The 16739-nt window shown below is 38.6% G+C and overlaps 1 non-coding gene across 1 annotated transcript; it reads left to right on the plus strand.

The window, feature by feature from the left end:
• Positions 1-3103: 3103 nt before the first annotated feature.
• LOC112752240 (small nucleolar RNA R71) lies at positions 3104-3207 on the plus strand. The gene has a single exon (XR_003176688.1). It is a non-coding gene; the product is annotated as a small nucleolar RNA R71 (small nucleolar RNA).
• Positions 3208-16739: the final 13532 nt, after the last annotated feature.

Consider the following 16739-nt stretch of genomic DNA (forward strand, 5'->3'; position numbering starts at 1 on the left):
TAAAGGATCATGCAACAAACAAAGCAAACTAACAGGAAACCGGAACATAACATAGAAAAAGAGGGGAGGAATAAAAAATGAAAGGAACTCAACCACCTTAATTATCCGCTTTATTCTTCAGGTTGTGCTCCTTCAAAAAGATGATTCGCTTCCCTTTTGTACTAGAAAACCTATAAGCGCAGCGTCAACACCAAAATTAAAGGTTTGATTGTCCTCAAGCAAAGAAGAACTGAAAATAGAAGAGACAAATGTTAAAAGAAAAGAAAAAATAAATAAAAGGATAAGAGAATAAGAGAGAATTATGATTGGGAGAGAGAGAGAAAGAAAACTGGGCGGTGCAAGCGACACGGCCGCTTGGGGCACGCAGTCGCGTACGTCGCGCGTTCTTCATAATGACGCGATAGCGTCAGGCACGCGTTCGCGTGGATGGCCATATATGCAACTGACGCGAACGTGTCAGTCACGCGTCCGCATGACCAAATATGTGCTTTTAGCACACTTCTTGCCCCAAGCTGGCACAACTCTCTGCCCAAACGCTCTTTTACGTCGAATTTGCAGGTCACGCGATCGCGTCAGTGATGCGGACGCGTAGGTGGCGAAAAATCACAAGCGACGTGAACGCGTGGGGCGCGCGTTCGCGTGGGATCATTTGTGCGAAAGGCATAAGTCCAGCGCCACTCTTGCGCAACTCTCTGTAACTTTTTAGTTTTTCTCGCACCCCTAGATGACGCGTTCGCGTCAGCGACGCTGGCGCGTCGGTTTTTTTTTTTGAAATATAGCTTGAGGTGTTCGGTTCCTGGAAGAACATAGCTGCATGATCAGAAAATTAGTAAGAACTCAAAAAAAAAAAATAACTAAGAAAACTACTACTACGAAAAATAGCTAAGGATACGAATTTATCGGGTTGCCTCCCGACAAGCGCTTCTTTATCGTCACTAGCTTGACGGTTAGCTCCTCTAAGGAGGAGGATCATAGGGGCTCAGCTCTTCACCCCTTACTTTGAACTTCTTTCCTGTGTCTCCATAACGTAGCTCAATATGCTCCAGAGAGAGGATTTTGATTACTGTATAAACCCATGCTGGATTGCTGGTCAACACCACCTTCATTCCTGGGGAGAAACCTTCAGTGGGGATCTTTTTGTTTCTCCATCTTCTGGGTATTTTTTTATTTTTGGGGACCTCCTCCTTGGTAGATGATGCAGTTTCAACACCAAACTTAGGTTTGATGTCAGGCGGAATTTTATCGGTTGTCACCACAGGAGGTTTGAGTTGCAAATTCTGCTGTGCATCATCAGGGGATTCTTGAAGGTTTGGATCAATAAGCTCAGCCTGCATGCACCTCTCTTCTTCACCTGTTGAATGTACATCTTTGAAGACATGAAAGATCAGTTGTTCATTATGCACTCTAAGCACTAATTCACCCACTTCTACATCAATCAGAGCTCTTCCAGTGGCTAGAAATGGTCTTCCTAGAATTATAGAGGCATTCTCATCCTCCCCTATGTCAAGAATCACAAAGTCTGCTGGGAGGAAGAACTTACCCACTTTAACCAAGATATTTTCCACTAATTCGTATGCAGGCTTCATAGATTTGTCTGCCATCTGTAATGCTATCTTTGTGGGTTGTGCCTCTTGGATTTGCAGCTTCTTCATCACAGACAGGGGCACTAAATTGATACTTGCTCCCAGATCACATAACGCTTTCTCAAAGGTTGTGCTCCCAATGGTGCATGGAATTTGAAAGCTCCCTGGATCTGGCAACTTCTTTGGTAAGTCATTCTGAATGATGGCACTGCATTCTTTAGTCAGGACCACTGTCTTATTTCCTTTTAAAGGCTTCTTCTTTGGCAATAGCTCCTTCATGAACTTGGCATAGAGAGGCATTTGTTCCAAAACCTCAGCAAAAGGAATATTTATTTCCAACTTTCTGAAGACTTCCAAGAACTTTGAAAACCGTTTGTCCTTGGTCTCCTTTTGAAGTCTCTGAGGATATGGCATTTTAGGCTTGTACTCAGGAGCCTTTGGCAAAGTAGGATAAGTGTCAAGAGAGTCTGGGAATGGGTTGTCCGCACGCTTTCGAGGGGCGTGTTCTACTTCCTTCTTCTCCTCTGGAGCTTCTTTTTCAACTAGCTCTTCATTGGCCTTAGTCTCAGAGCCAGCTACTTTACCACTTCTCAATTGAATACCCTTGCAATCTTCTCCTGGGTTCACTACTGTATCACCTTGGAATGTACTTGCAGACCTCTCAAGTATTTGCTTGCTCAGTTGGCCCACTAGCACCTCTAAGTTTCTAATAGAGGCTTTGATTTCCTGTATAACTTGTGCTTCCGTACTTGCCACTTGTTCACTTATTACAGTGATAGCCTTGCATTCCTCTCTTGGATTTGGAATTATGTTACCAGGAAGGCTGTTAGTGGTCCTCTGATCAATTTCATTAACCTTTGTGGCTAATTGACCCATTTGAATTTCCAGGTTCTTGATGGATGCTCTGGTTTCCTGTCTAAAACCTGTCAATATTGCTTCTAAATCATTGTTCTGCTGGAAACTGCCCTGAGAACTATTGTTGAAGTTCTGAGGTCTCTGAGGTTGGTCCCTCCACCCAAAGTTTGGGTGATTTCTCCATCCCGTGTTGTATATCTTAGAATATGGATCATTGTTGGGATTCCTAGGACCACTCCCCATGTAATTCACCTGTTCATAAGAAGGTTGAGCATAATCATGATTATCATTTTGAACAAAATTACCTGCCATGTCATAGGAGATTTCTTGGGGGTGGATTTTGAGTGTTGATAGCTGAGATTTGCATGCCACCCATCTATTGAGTAAGTAGATTTATCTGTTGAGACATAAGCTTGTTCTGAGCAAGAAGGGCACTAACAGCTTCCACTTCCAACACGCCTCTCTTCTGAGCGGTCTTAGAGTTCACAGGATTCCTGTTAGATGAGTATAAATATTGGTTGCTTGCAACCAATTCAATCAGCTCAATAGTTTCCTCTGGTGTCTTCTTCTTGTGCAATGAACCGCCTGCAGAGGTATCTAAGCTCATCTTTGACATCTCTCCTAAGCCTTCATAAAAGATATCCAGTTGGGTCCACTTGGAGAACATGTCAGGAGGGCATTGCCTAGTCAGTAGCTTGTATCTCTCCCAAGCTTCATAAAGAGTTTCACCCTCCTTCTGTCTGAAAGTCTGAACCTCCAACCTAAGCTTAGTCAGCTTCTTTGGTGGGAAAAATTTAGTGAGAAATTCAGTAACGACCTTTTTCCAAGTATTCAGACTCTCCTTTGGTTGGGAATCTAGCCATAGCTTTGCTTTATCCCTCAGAGCAAACGGGAAAAGCATGAGTTTGTACACCTCTGAGTTCACTCCATTTGTCTTCACAGTATCACATATCTGCAGGAAATCAGATATAAATTGATTCGGGTCTTCGTGAGGAAGACCATGATACTGGCAATTTTGTTGCACCAGGGTGACCAATTGTGGCTTCAACTCAAAGTTGTTTGCAGTTATAGGAGGCACCACAATGCTCTTTCCATAAAGATCTGCAGTAGGAGCAGAATAAGAGCCAAGCACTTTCCTCTGTTGATCATCCCCATTCGGATTTACCACATTGGCATTAGCGTTATTATTTGCCATAGTAAATTCTGCAGTCTTGCAAAGTCTTGCTTGTTGTAAACGTCGCCTGAAAGTTCTTTCAGGTTCAGGATCAAAATCTAAGAGATGTTCTTTGTCTCTGTTCCTGCGCATACACAAGCAGAAAACAAGAAAAAATGGAACTCTCTACGTCAGAGTGCAGAGAAGTCCCTGTGAGGTAACCTGTGTAAAATAATAAAATAAAAATACTAAATAAATAAATAAATAAATTCAAAAATTTAAAAGAAAAAATAAACAGAAAAATAAAATTAACTAGGTAACACCAAACTTAAATTCAGAAATAAAAAAATAAAAAAAAAATTTTTTGCTATTTTATTTATTTAAATATAAAATTTTTTTATAAAATAAAAAAGGTACGGAAAAAGGGGGGGATAACGTAAACGAAAGGGAAAATAAAAAATAAAAAAAAGAAAAATAAACGTAAAGAGAAGAAAAAAGAAAAAAAATAATCGTAAGAAAAAAAAATGCAAAATAAAAAAATATAAAAATTAATAATAAAAAAAATAAAAAAAATAAAAAAATTATCTAATCTAAGCAATCAAATAACGAGTAGTTGTTAATCACAATTAATCCCCGGCAACGGCGCCAAAACCTTGGTGCGGTATTTTTATAACCACACTTACTAACCGGCAAGTGCACCGGGTCGTACCAAGTAATACCTTACGTGAGTAAGGGTCGATCCCACGAGGATTGATGGACTAAGCAACAATAGTGTTTGATAGGCTTAGTTAGACAAACAAAAATTGGTGTTGAGATGCAGTATAAAAGACATTAAACAATATAAAAAATATTAAAGATAGGTAGATAAATAAGTTGGGAATAAAATATGGAGAAGATAGTTAAGGTTTCAAAGTTATCTATTTTTCCGGATTAATTTTTCTTATTAACTATTTTAATCATGTAGCATTTAATTTATGGCAAACTATATGTGACTAGACCCTAATTCCTTAGACCTTCCTAGTCTCCTCTAAAATTCATCAACAGCCAATTCCTTGGTCAATTAATTCCAATTAGAGGGTGATAATCAAATTCCAGTTTATATGCCACAAAAACTCTAATTACCCAAAAATAAAAAGATTATATGTCACGTATCCCGTTAAATCCAAATAATTAAAATTTAGGAGAAAATGTTTTCAAGCTGTTGTTCAAGTAAAGAGCTTTTCCAAGTTTTACAGGAACTCAAATAGAAAGAGGGTCATACTTCCGTTCCACCCAAATTCATAAAATAAAAAGCGAAAATAATTCTTAAATTATAAATCCATACATAAATTAAAATAGAAAAAGCAATTAAATTAATCCATAGAAATAGATAGAGCTCCTAACCTTAACAATGGAGGTTTAGTTGCTCATGGAAAAGAAAAAAAAAGGATTCAGGTCCAAATGTACCGAGTTTTCATCTAATGACATCAGATCCCTTTTTATAACTAATCCTAATAAATTTAAAATCTAATATTTAAAATTAAACTTAAAATAATATCTTTTCCTAATTTAAGATTTGAATTTAAATTTGAATTAATTAACAGATATTCAGTTGATGGGTGGGGACCACTTGTTCTGTCCATTCTGCAGCTTCTAATATGTGTTTTCGGGGCTAAAAATTGAGTTAAAACAGCCCAGAAATCGCCCCCAGCGTTTTTCTGCATTTTCTGCACGTGACGCATGTGACGCGTCCGCGTCGTCCACGCGTTCGCGTCATTTGTGCAGATTCCAGTCCACGTGTTCGCGTCAGGTATGCGATCGCGTCATTGCGATTTCCTCCATTCCGCGCAGTCGCGTGAGCCATGCGTCCGCGTCGGTATTCGCTAGTCATCTCTTTGGCTTCTTCTCTTTCTCTGCAGAAACTCCATCAAATTCCGCCAAATGCTACCTAAAATAAACAGTATTGCACAAAACTCACAATAGCATCCATAGTGGCTAAAATATAATTAATTCTTAATTAAACTCAACAAATGAGATGCAAATTCACTAGGAAAAGATAGACAAGATGCTCACGCATCAAGAAGCTTTACTTCTGACCTTCTTTTGTTGACCGAAAGCCATAAAATAGCAACCACAAAGGTCTTCCAATGGTAAACCAGATCTGAGCCATTGAGAAGCTACTTAGTCCCCAAGAATCACTTGTGACCGTAGATACACATCAGATTGGAACAGAAATCAACTTTTCCTTGTATGCCATTTTTAGACTTGCAGAGTGTTGGGAAGAAGAGAAGAACATATGATGCATGCATAAGAAAATGGGTTACCTTTAACCTTTGCCCTTAGCTTGATTTGGTTTGATTTTGCTGATTTGACCTCAGTCTTTCTTGCCTAACCTTCTCTTTCTTTCTTCTTCTTTGAATAGCTTAGGAACTAAGCACTCTCTCTCACTTCTGTGCATTCTGATAGAGACAGTAAGGTGTACGTTGCTTTTGGTTAAAGCACAAGGAAAGAGTTTGAACTGAGAGAGGTAACCGGGCTTGGATCAGATCATTTTCATTTAGCCCGCTACCTTCTTTTCTTTGTTTGTTTTGAGCTTCATTTGTATTTTAGCCCACCAGTCATGTTTGTTGTTTTCCTTGCTCTTGGGCTACTGCAAAGATAAGTTTTGGCCTACAACAATAAATAATTTGCCTTATATAATCATAAACAATCAACACTAATTATTTACTTTGCGTAATAAAATAATGTTTGTCATCATTAATTAATTTTGTTAATTTCTTAACTCAACAATCTCCCCCTTGATGACAAACATAATTAAACATTAATCAAAAGGAAATAAATTTGAATAAAGTTTAGAAACTCCCTTTGAATGATGTTGATTGTTTTTATGTTGCTCCCCCTTTCTTTTTCAAGAGTAGCTCCCCCTGGATCTGTGCTCTTCCTTTTTGTTCCTGTTTGCATCATACTTAAAAAAATTGTACATAATGTAACTCGACTAAGAGATACTACATAATCAGCAACACAGATTCAGCCCAGTATTTATCATATCAGCAAATACAAAGTGTCAAGATTAATCAAGGGCAAACCAACACATATGAGCAAACCCTGTAGCAGCACAGTTGCAGATATTATGTGCTCAAAACTATCATCAGCAGCAGTCAGAAATTCATCATTTAAATCACAAAAAAATCACAGTAGCAGCAAAAATCTAACTCATAAAATCTAACTCATTTCAGCATTTCAGCCTATTACTCCCCCTTTTGTCATCAAGGGTTGAGCATAAGCAGGACCAATGAAAATAGCTCTGTAAATCCTGCAAGAATGTGTTAGAGCACAGACCAAAATATGAAGTAAATTAAAACTAAGTGCAGCAGTGGTTACAATATTACAGTCATCCAAGACAACAGAAGTAGTTCAAAAGTATCAAAATAAACAGAATTCATGAGACAAAAAAATAGACAGCAACAATTTCATGAAACAATCCTAGGCATCTGAACCATTTCCCTCCGAATCAGCTTCCTTTTCAACATCAGTGGCAGGATCTTCATCTTGGTTAAGATTATCAATGAACTTCATAAACACAGCCACTCTATCTCTTGATTTTCGAAGGAAATTCTCATATTTGCTGGCTAGCTTTCTTTGCTCCTTGCTCATGGCAATCATGTGATTGGATTGGGAGACAAACTCCTGAACAACATCCTTGACAATATTCAGCAGGGCAGATTTTTGGCCAGTAGAGATGGAGGTACCCTTGGTGGAAGGAGGAGGAGATGCATCAGGAATGAACTCTTCATCATCATCATCTAGAACCACTCTTTCAGATCGAGTAGGTCCTTTTTGTTGTTTCACTGCACCACCTCCCTTTAGATATGAATGTCTATTTTCATAATTCTCATTGGTCAAGTCAACACTAAAATGCTCAAATATGCAAGTTAGAAACATGCCATAAGGAAGTGCTTTGTCTTTTTCACTCCTAACAGAGTCAAACATGTATCTAACCATCAAATATGCAAATGAAATTTCTGTTTTGGTGAGAAGAGCATATAAAACAAGAGTGTCAGTGTAGAAAACCCTTTGATATGAACCACTTTAAGGAAGTATGATGTGATTGATGATTCGGTGCAACTGAGCACGTTCATATCCTAGGGCTTTGTGAGTGGGTGTAATGCCATCAATCAAGGAGACATGTTCACAAATATCAGCCAAAGCATCATTGTAAAAAATACCAACTCCTTCATTCCACTTAACAGAAATATAAGCACAAGGCCCAACATCAGTATACTTCAATGAATCACTGATAGTTTCATTATTTAAAACTATATCTTGGTCCTTTACATATGAGTGAACAGTGCCTTCATGATATGTCAAGTTGGCATAAAACTCTTTAACCAAAAGAGGGTAAACTGGCTTTTTGATATTAAAAAGATGATTCTAGTCCAGAAATTCCAAGTTTTCAACAAAAGGAAAGCCTTTCTTTTTCAAAGTGGGTAAATCAACAAGAAAAGAGGGACACAGGGTACAGTACTTAATAACTCCATCATAAAAGTCATTATTCATGGCAGACCTAAATCTATAAGGATTGTAGTTGGAGTGAGATGTCATGAAGTGGGATTTATGAGCAAAAGGATCAATGTCAAGTTCTTTAACAGATTTAAGAGGAACTCGAGTTTTACCTTACTGAGAACGTACTGGAACAGACCTAGACTTAGGTTGTGTGCGCTCAGAGGCTAGTTCGGGCGCTGCTGGTTGCTTCCCTTTCGACGTGCTAGGCTTTGACGACCCAGGTTTGGATGGTGGTTCCTTCTGAGGAGGTGTTGGCTTGGCTGACGATGGAACCCTAGAGGAATTTTTATTGCGAGCCATTGGATTACTCCGAGGAGGTGAGATAAGAGGAGAGGGAGATGGAGTGAATGTTCTGTCTTGGGAGCGAGTTGAGGGTTTTGTAGGAAGCTTGTAGACCTTTTCACGAGGGGGCTTGTGAGCTACGGTTTTCTTCCTCATTTGGTTGGTTTTAGGTTTTTTGAGGGAAGAAAAGCAGTAAAAAGAGTGGGAAGAAACTGAAAGGTTTGAGGACGAGTTATGGAGGGAAGAGAAGGAGTGTTGGTAACCGTACCTAAAAGAAAGTTTCTCAAACCATGCAACTGCATCACCTTTTGATATGACTTGAAAAGACTTGACATCACAAAAGAGAAAGATTTGATTTTATTTCAAAATAAAAGGAAATCAGTTTAGAATAAACAATCTTTATTGGACTTAAAGTTAAAATAAAATTAAAAGAAAACCTTTTTTGGACAGAAACTAAAACACACAAGCCAACAAAAAACAAAAAAAAAATAACATGTAACATTCATATTGGGCCCAGAAGTGGTTTGAATTAAGGAAACACATAGGACCACCCACGATCTTGAATTTTGAGGTTGGCCCAGATAAATCTACCCTTGCAACACGTCCAGAATAAAATAATATTTGTCATCATTAATTAATTTTGTTAATTTTTTAACTCAACAGTCCCTGTTCTAAAAAACTTGGCATTTAGCTTCATGAGGACTCCTAGGTACCGAGCAACTTGCTCTTCCCTAGTTTCCTCTTCCTCATCAGAGGAGAAGTGGTCTTCATAGTCCATAATTAGCAACAAGGCATTCAATAAAACTTCTATGGTCTCCTCATGAGCCATAGTTGCCTTCAGTTCTTCAATAGGAAAGTTTTTAGTGGGTGTTGAACCCCCAGCTGCCTCATTACTGGCGTTCAACACCAGGAATGGTTCTTCTTTGGGTGTTGAACACCCAGTAGGGACTCCCTTACTAGCGTTCAACGCCAGAGCATTCCCTTCAGATTCGGCCTCCATGTCTACAGTGATGGCCTTGCACTCTTCCCTTGGGTTTACTTCAGTGTTACTTGGAAGAGTGTTAGGAGGGGTCTCAGGGATTCTCTTACTCAACTGACCAACTTGTACCTCCAGATTTCTGATGGAGGACCTAGTTTCTGTTGTGAAACTGTGAGTGGTGTTAGAGAGTTCAGAGACTACGGTTGCTAAGTCAGAGAGGCTCTTCTTAGAGGTCTCCATATGTTACTGAGAAAATGGGAATGGTTTATTACTGTTAAACCTATTCTGGTTTCTTCCACCTTGATTATTGTTGAAGCCTTGCTGAGGCTTCTATTAATCCTTCCATGAGAAGTTAGGAGATTTTTCCATGAGGAGTTGTAGGTGTTTCCATAGGGTTCTCCCATGTAATTCACCTCTTCCATAGTGAGTTGATCTGGATCATAAGCATCTCCATCATAGGATGTGTCTTGAGTGCTGCCCGCTGCAACTTATATTCCAGTCAAATGCTGAGAGATCATATTGACCTGTTAGGTCAAGATCTTGTTCTGAGCCAATATGGCATTCAGAGTGTCATCCTCCAGGACTCTTTTCCTTTGAGCTACCCCATTGTTAATAGGGTTTCTCTTAGAAGTGTACATGAATTAGTTGTTTGCAACTATTTCAATGAGTTCCTGTGCCTCTGCAGGCATTTTCTTCAAGTGGAGTGATCCACCAGCAGAGTGGTCCAAGGACATCTTGGACTTCTCTGATAGACCATCATAAAAGATACCTAAGATAGTCCATTTTGAGAGCATGTCAGGAGGACATCTTCTGATCAGTTGCTTATATCTTTCCCAAGCTTCATAGAGAGATTCACCCTCTTTTTGTCTGAAGGTTTGAACTTCCACCCTGAGCTTGCTCATCTTTTGAGGTGGAAAGAACTTGGCCAATAAAGCATTGACCAACTTTTCCCAAGAGTCTAGACTTTCCTTAGGTTGAGAATCCATCCATATCCTAGCTCTGTCTCTAACAGCAAAAGGGAAAAGCATAAGCCTGTAGACCTCATGATCCACTCCATTGGTCTTAACAGTATTACAGATTTGCAAGAATTCAGATAAGAATTAATGTGGATCTTCTAGTGGAAGTCCATGGAATTTTCAGTACTGTTGCATTAGAGAGACTAACTGAGGCTTAAGCTCAAAGTTATTTACTCTAATGATAGGTATGGAGATGCTTCTTCCATAGAAGTCAGAAGTAAGTACAATGAAGTCACCAAGAACCTTCCTTGCATCTCCTCTATTATTCGAATCGGCTGCCATGTTTGTATTTTCAGTTTCTTATTCGAAAAGTTCAGTGAGATTTCCTCCGGAGTATTGTGCTTTAACTTGTTGTAAATGCCTTCTTAGAGTCCTCTCAGGTTCAAGATCAGGATCAAAGAGAGGTTCTTTATCTCCGTTCCTGCTCATAAACAAGAAAAAGAAAACCAAGAAAGAAAGAGAATGAGAGTTTCTATGTCAAAGTATAGAGAACTCCCTGTGAGATATGAAAAAGAAAGAAGAATGAGGGTAGAGAGATGAGAGAAAGAATTCCAATATAGGGGGTAGAAGAATTTGAAAATTAAAAGGTAGTTTTCGAAAAGAAGAAAGAAAGATTTGAAACTAAGATAAAACAGGAGATTTGAAAAAGATTTGATTTAAAAAAATTAAATTTAAAATAGAAAAGGAAAAGTCAACAAGATAAGATAAGAATTGAAAAGATTTGAAAAAGATTGGATTCTGAATTTTGAAATTGAAACAAGATAAGATAAATGTTTGAAAATAAGTTGAAAAGATAAGATATTGTGAAGATTTGAAAAGTTTTTGAAATTTGGAAAGATTTGCTTTTGAAATTTGAAATTAAGATAAGATAAGATAATGATTTGAAATTTAAAGAAAGATAAACCAAAGATAAGATAAAGATTTGAAAATGATTTGAAAAGATAAGGTTTGAAATCAAAATTTAAACTTTACTAACAAGAAAATACTAAACTTAAAATTTTTGAATCAAGATAAGAAAAGAAAGCAAGATTTTCGAAAAATTGAATAAAGATAGAAAAGATTTTTTTTTATTTTTTTGAAATAAAGAAGAAGGAGAAAAACAACCAAAAGACACCTAACTTAAAATTTTTAGATCAAAGACACTAGCTTTTTTCAAAATTTTAAACAAAAGCACCAAAAGACACCAAACTTAAAAATTTTTAGATCAAATAAAGAAAAGAAACAAGAACAACTTGAATGCCAAGAAGAACACTCAAGAACAAATTTCGAAAATTTAAAGAAAAGATAAACACACAAGGGACACCAAACTTAAAAATTGACACCAGACTCAAACAAAAGACACAATTTTTGAATATTTTTTGGCAAAAGAAACCAAGAAAGTTCGAAACTTTTAACAAAAGACTCAAATACAAGACAAAGAAAAGATGGATTTTGAAAAAGTTTTTAAAAAAGAAAACAAAAGACACAATTAAAAGTACCAAATCTAAGCAACAAGATAGTCCGGCAGTTTGTCAAACTGGAACAATTCCCGGCAACGGCGCCAAAAACTTGGTGCACGAAATTGACTCTGCAATATTCGCACAGATAGACTGGCAAGTGCACCGGGTCATCCAAGTAATATCTCAGGTGAGTGACGGTCGATCCCACGGAGATTGGTTGTTTGAACAAGTAATGGCTATCTTGTAGATTTTAGTTAGGCGGATAGAAAATATAGTTGTTGTGGAAAAATGCATAAAAATAGAATAAATAAAGTATTACTGGATAGATGTAAAATCAATTGATAAGAGAACGGTTGAGGCTTCGGAGATGCTTCCTCCTTTTGGAACAACTTTTTTCACTATCTACTTCAACTTCTGATGATTCATTCCATGGCAGGCTGTAAGTGATTAACGCCAGGTCAGTGGTCATTAATCTCCTCTGATTCAGATCAAATGCCAGGTCAGTGGTCATCCAATCTGAACGGGGGTGAAGCTCCTGTAGTCCATTCCCTTGGTGATCCTACTCAAAGCGCCACAAACAAGGTCGGATCTTCCGGATCAGAGAATTCTGCTTCCTAATTCTAGCCTATACCACAAAGGCCCTAATCGCCCCGTACCTCGGCAGAACTGATGTCTCCAAGTCCCCAAAAAAGTCATGGATTAGCCGTCTAAGAGATGTATAATCAAGCTTGTGGTTCAATACTATCCTGTCATGGACTCACAAGAACCCATGTAGAATAGGGATGACAGTCAAGTTACACTCCCAATTCATTAGGATGAAGAACAAAGATATATCTTAGAATGGAATCAAGCATAGATTGAAATAGAATAGTGATATTATTAATCCATAAGAATCAGCAGAGCTCCTAACCTTAACCTAGGAGGTTAGTGACTCATAGCTTACAGAAAATGTTCGAAAGTAAAAGTGGAGGAAAAAGATCCTAAACAAGGGTGATCTCTTCCTATATATACTAATATGATAACTAAGAATTACAAAAATAGGATAAACTAGTCTTGTAGGGCAAAAATCCACTTTTTGGCCTTACTTGGTGAGTTTTTAGGCTGAGTTTGAGTGAAGCCACAAGTTGGTATCCCCTCTGGGGCGTTGGACGCCAGTTTTGGACTCCTGAATGGGCGTTGGACGCCAGCTGCTCCTTTTTGGGCGTTGGACACCAAGAATGGGGTTGGTGGCTGGCGTTGAACGCCCGTTTTGGGCTTTCATTTCCATATCAAAGTATAGACTATTATATATTTCTGAAAAGCCCTAAATTTTAGCTTTTCATAGCCATTGAGAGAGTGTCATTTGGACTTTTGTAGCTCCAGAAATGCTCTTTCGAGTGCATGGAGGTCAGAATCTGACAGCATCTGCAGTCCTTTCTTTGTCTTTGAATCAGACTCTGCTAAAACTCCTCAATTTCAGCCAGAAAATACTTGAAATCATCATAAAACACAACTCAAAATAGAATCCAAAAATATGAATTTTGCACTAAAATATATGAAAATACAATAAAACTTAAACAAAACATAATGAAAACTATATCAAAATGATGCCAAAAAGCGTATAAAATATCCGCTCATCAGTTAGCTTTCCAATGCGATTGAGAGCGTGCGATTTGGACTTCTGTAGCTCCAAAAATGCTCCTTCGAGTGCACGGAGGTCAAAATCCGACAGCATCTACAATCCTTTCTCTGTCTCTGACTCAGACTTTTCCAAAGCTCCTCAATTTCAACCAGAAATTACTTGAAATCATCATAAAATGCAACAACTCAAAGTAGAATCCAAAAATGTGAATTTTTCACTAAAACCTATGAAAATATAATAAAACTTAAACAAAACATAATAAAAACTATATGAAAATGATGCCAAAAAGCGTATAAAATATTCGCTCATTAATTATACCGACCTCAATAAAGCCTGCCCTAAGGACCCTTATCCACTCCCCAGTATTGATGCTCTGGTTGATTCAGCATCAGGCTACAGATACTTGTCTTTCTTGGATGCCTACTTGAGATATAATCAAATTCCGATGTATAAACCGGACCAAGAAAAGACCTCGTTCATAACTTCGAAAGCTAACTATTGCTACGTAGTAATGCTTTTTGGATTAAAGAACACAGGGCCTAGTGGTCTACATACCAGCTCTTGATGAATAAGGTGTTTTTCGCTCATATAGGAAAACTCATGGAGGTATATGTGGACGACATGCTTGTCAAGCCCCAAGAGGACACGTCACTCCTGACCGACCTCTCGGAGGTGTTCTCCACCATAAGGAAACATGAGATAAGGTTAAATCCTTCCAAATGCACCTTTGCAGTAGAAGCTCGGAAGTTCCTGGGGTTTATGTTAACCCAAAGGAGAATAGAAGCCAACCCAGACAAATGCCAGGCTATACTAAACATGAAAAGTCCGCCTCCAACCATGCAGTAGGAGCGGCGCTGGCTCAGCGTGAAGGTAAGGATCCTTTTGTAATTGCTTATGCGTCTAAGACTTTAGACGCCGCTCAGTCTAATTACACTACTACTGAGAAAGAGCTTCTTGCTATTGTTTTTGCTCTGGATAAATTCCGAGCCTATTTACTTGGTACTAAAGTAGTAGTGTACTCAGACCATGTAACTCTAAAGTATTTATTAGCTAAAAAGGGGTCCAAACCGAGGCTTATACGTTGGATACTGCTACTACAAGAATTTGATTTAGAAATTAAGGATAGGAGTGGTAACCAGAATCTAGTGGCAGACCACTTGAGTCACCTTGAGCACATTAAGGATACCTCCACTCCTATAAATGATAATTTCCCATTCGACAACTTACAAGCAGTATCAGTAGTCCCTTGGTATGCGCCTATAGCTAATTATCTAGTCAGCCGTACTTTTCCTCCAAACTTTACTAAGCATCAAAGAGACAAGCTGAAAAGCGAGTCCAAATTTTATATATGGGATGACCCATATTTATGGAGGTGTGGTGCTGACCAGGTAATTAGACGGTGTGTGCCTCAATCAAAACTCCAGTCCATTTTAGAGGCCTGCCACTCATCTGCGAGTGGATGACATTTTGGCCCTCAAAGAACAGCTAGAAAAATTTTAGACTGTGGATTCTGGTGGCCTACCCTTTTTAAGAACGCTGCTAAATTTTGTAAATCTTGTTCCCATGCCAAAGGTTTAGTAATATATCCAAGAGGGATGAGATGCCTCAACAGATTATGCTTTTCTGTGAAATTTTTGATGTTTGGGGCATTGACTTCATGGGTCCATTTCCAAATTCTAATAGTTATTTTTATATATTGTTAGCTGTAGATTACGTTTCTAAATGGGTGGAAGCAATTCCTACCCGCACTGATGACACTAACACTGTTGTTTCCTTTGTTAGAAACCATATTATTTGTCGCTTCGGATCACCACGAGCAATCGTGAGCGATCAAGGCACCCATTTTTGTAACAGGAGACTAACGGGATTACTGAAGAAGCATGGGATAATTCATAAAGTAGCAACAGCCTACCATCCCCAGACTAATGGGCAAGCCGAGGTGTCTAACAGAGAGATAAAGCGTATATTGCAGAAGATAGTCAAACCTCATAGAAGAGACTGGAGTACCAGGCTACAAGATGCACTCTGGGTATACAGAACAGCATACAAGACACCCATTGGGATGAGTCCCTTCCGCTTAGTTTATGGAAAAGCCTGCCACCTCCCAGTTGAGGTAGAGCACAAAGCCTTTTGGGCAATGAAGGAGTACAACATGGGATTTGAGTAGGGGTGCACATGACCCGGTCCGGCCCGAAGGCCCGGCCCGGTCCGAACACTTTAGGGACTAATTTGGTGTGATTTCATCGGGTTTAGGGTCGGGTACGGGACTCAAAAATAGACCCGGTTATTATTTCGGGTCGGGTCCGGGCCATAGCTCGGGTCACCCGAAGTCGGCCCGGTGGTCTGGTTATCACACATAATTAATATTTTGTGTTATTAGTGATGGATCATGACTATTCTTATGTGGAATTTAAGTATTGTAAACCTTAATATTTTGTGTTATTAGTCATTATAAGACTATAAGTTAATGTTTTATGTTTAGAATGCATAAGACTTTAGACTAATACATAAGATTGTGTTATTGTATTGATTTAAATATTTGGTATTATTAGACAATATTAGTATTGATTGTGGTTATGCTTTAGTATTGATTGTGGTTATGCTTTAATTTTGAAGAATGGTTGGTTATTGTTATATTTTTCTAAGTGAATTTTACCATGTTAACTAATGGTTGGAGTCTTGAAAATTTGGATATTTTTACATGCTAACTTACAAGAAGGTATCAACGTAATATAATGTTAACGGCCTGGTTTTCACCCGGTTTTTACCCGGTATAATTGTGGCCCGAAAGTGTATTGGTTTCATCGGGTCTAGAGTCGGGTTCGGGTCTAATAAATAGACCCGGTGTATATTTCGGGCCGGGTCTGGATCACATCAAATCCAGCTTCACCCGGCCCATGTGCACCCATAGATTTGAGAAAGCCAGAGCTGAAAGGAAGTTGCAACTGCAAGAATAAGAAAGCCTTCGCCTCGAAGCTTATGAGAACTCAAGGCTGTACAAGGAAAAAATGAAGGCTGTGCATGATAAGCACATCAAGAAGAGAGAGTTCCAACCTGGGGACTTAGTCCTCCTTTACAACTCTAGACTGAGACTCATGCCAGGCAAGTTGAGATCAATATGGGAAGGTCCATATAGAGTAGAGAAGGCCGAGCCATACGGAGTTTTCCACCTAAGTCATCCTTCAAGCTCTGAATTCATCAAAGTTAATGGACATCTCTTAAAGCTATATCATGGTAAGAAGATGAAGAAAAACAAGGAGCTAGAGATC

The sequence above is a fragment of the Arachis hypogaea genome, chromosome 15 (genome assembly GCF_003086295.3).
Source record: "Arachis hypogaea cultivar Tifrunner chromosome 15, arahy.Tifrunner.gnm2.J5K5, whole genome shotgun sequence".
In the NCBI taxonomy this organism is placed as follows: domain Eukaryota; kingdom Viridiplantae; phylum Streptophyta; class Magnoliopsida; order Fabales; family Fabaceae; genus Arachis; species Arachis hypogaea.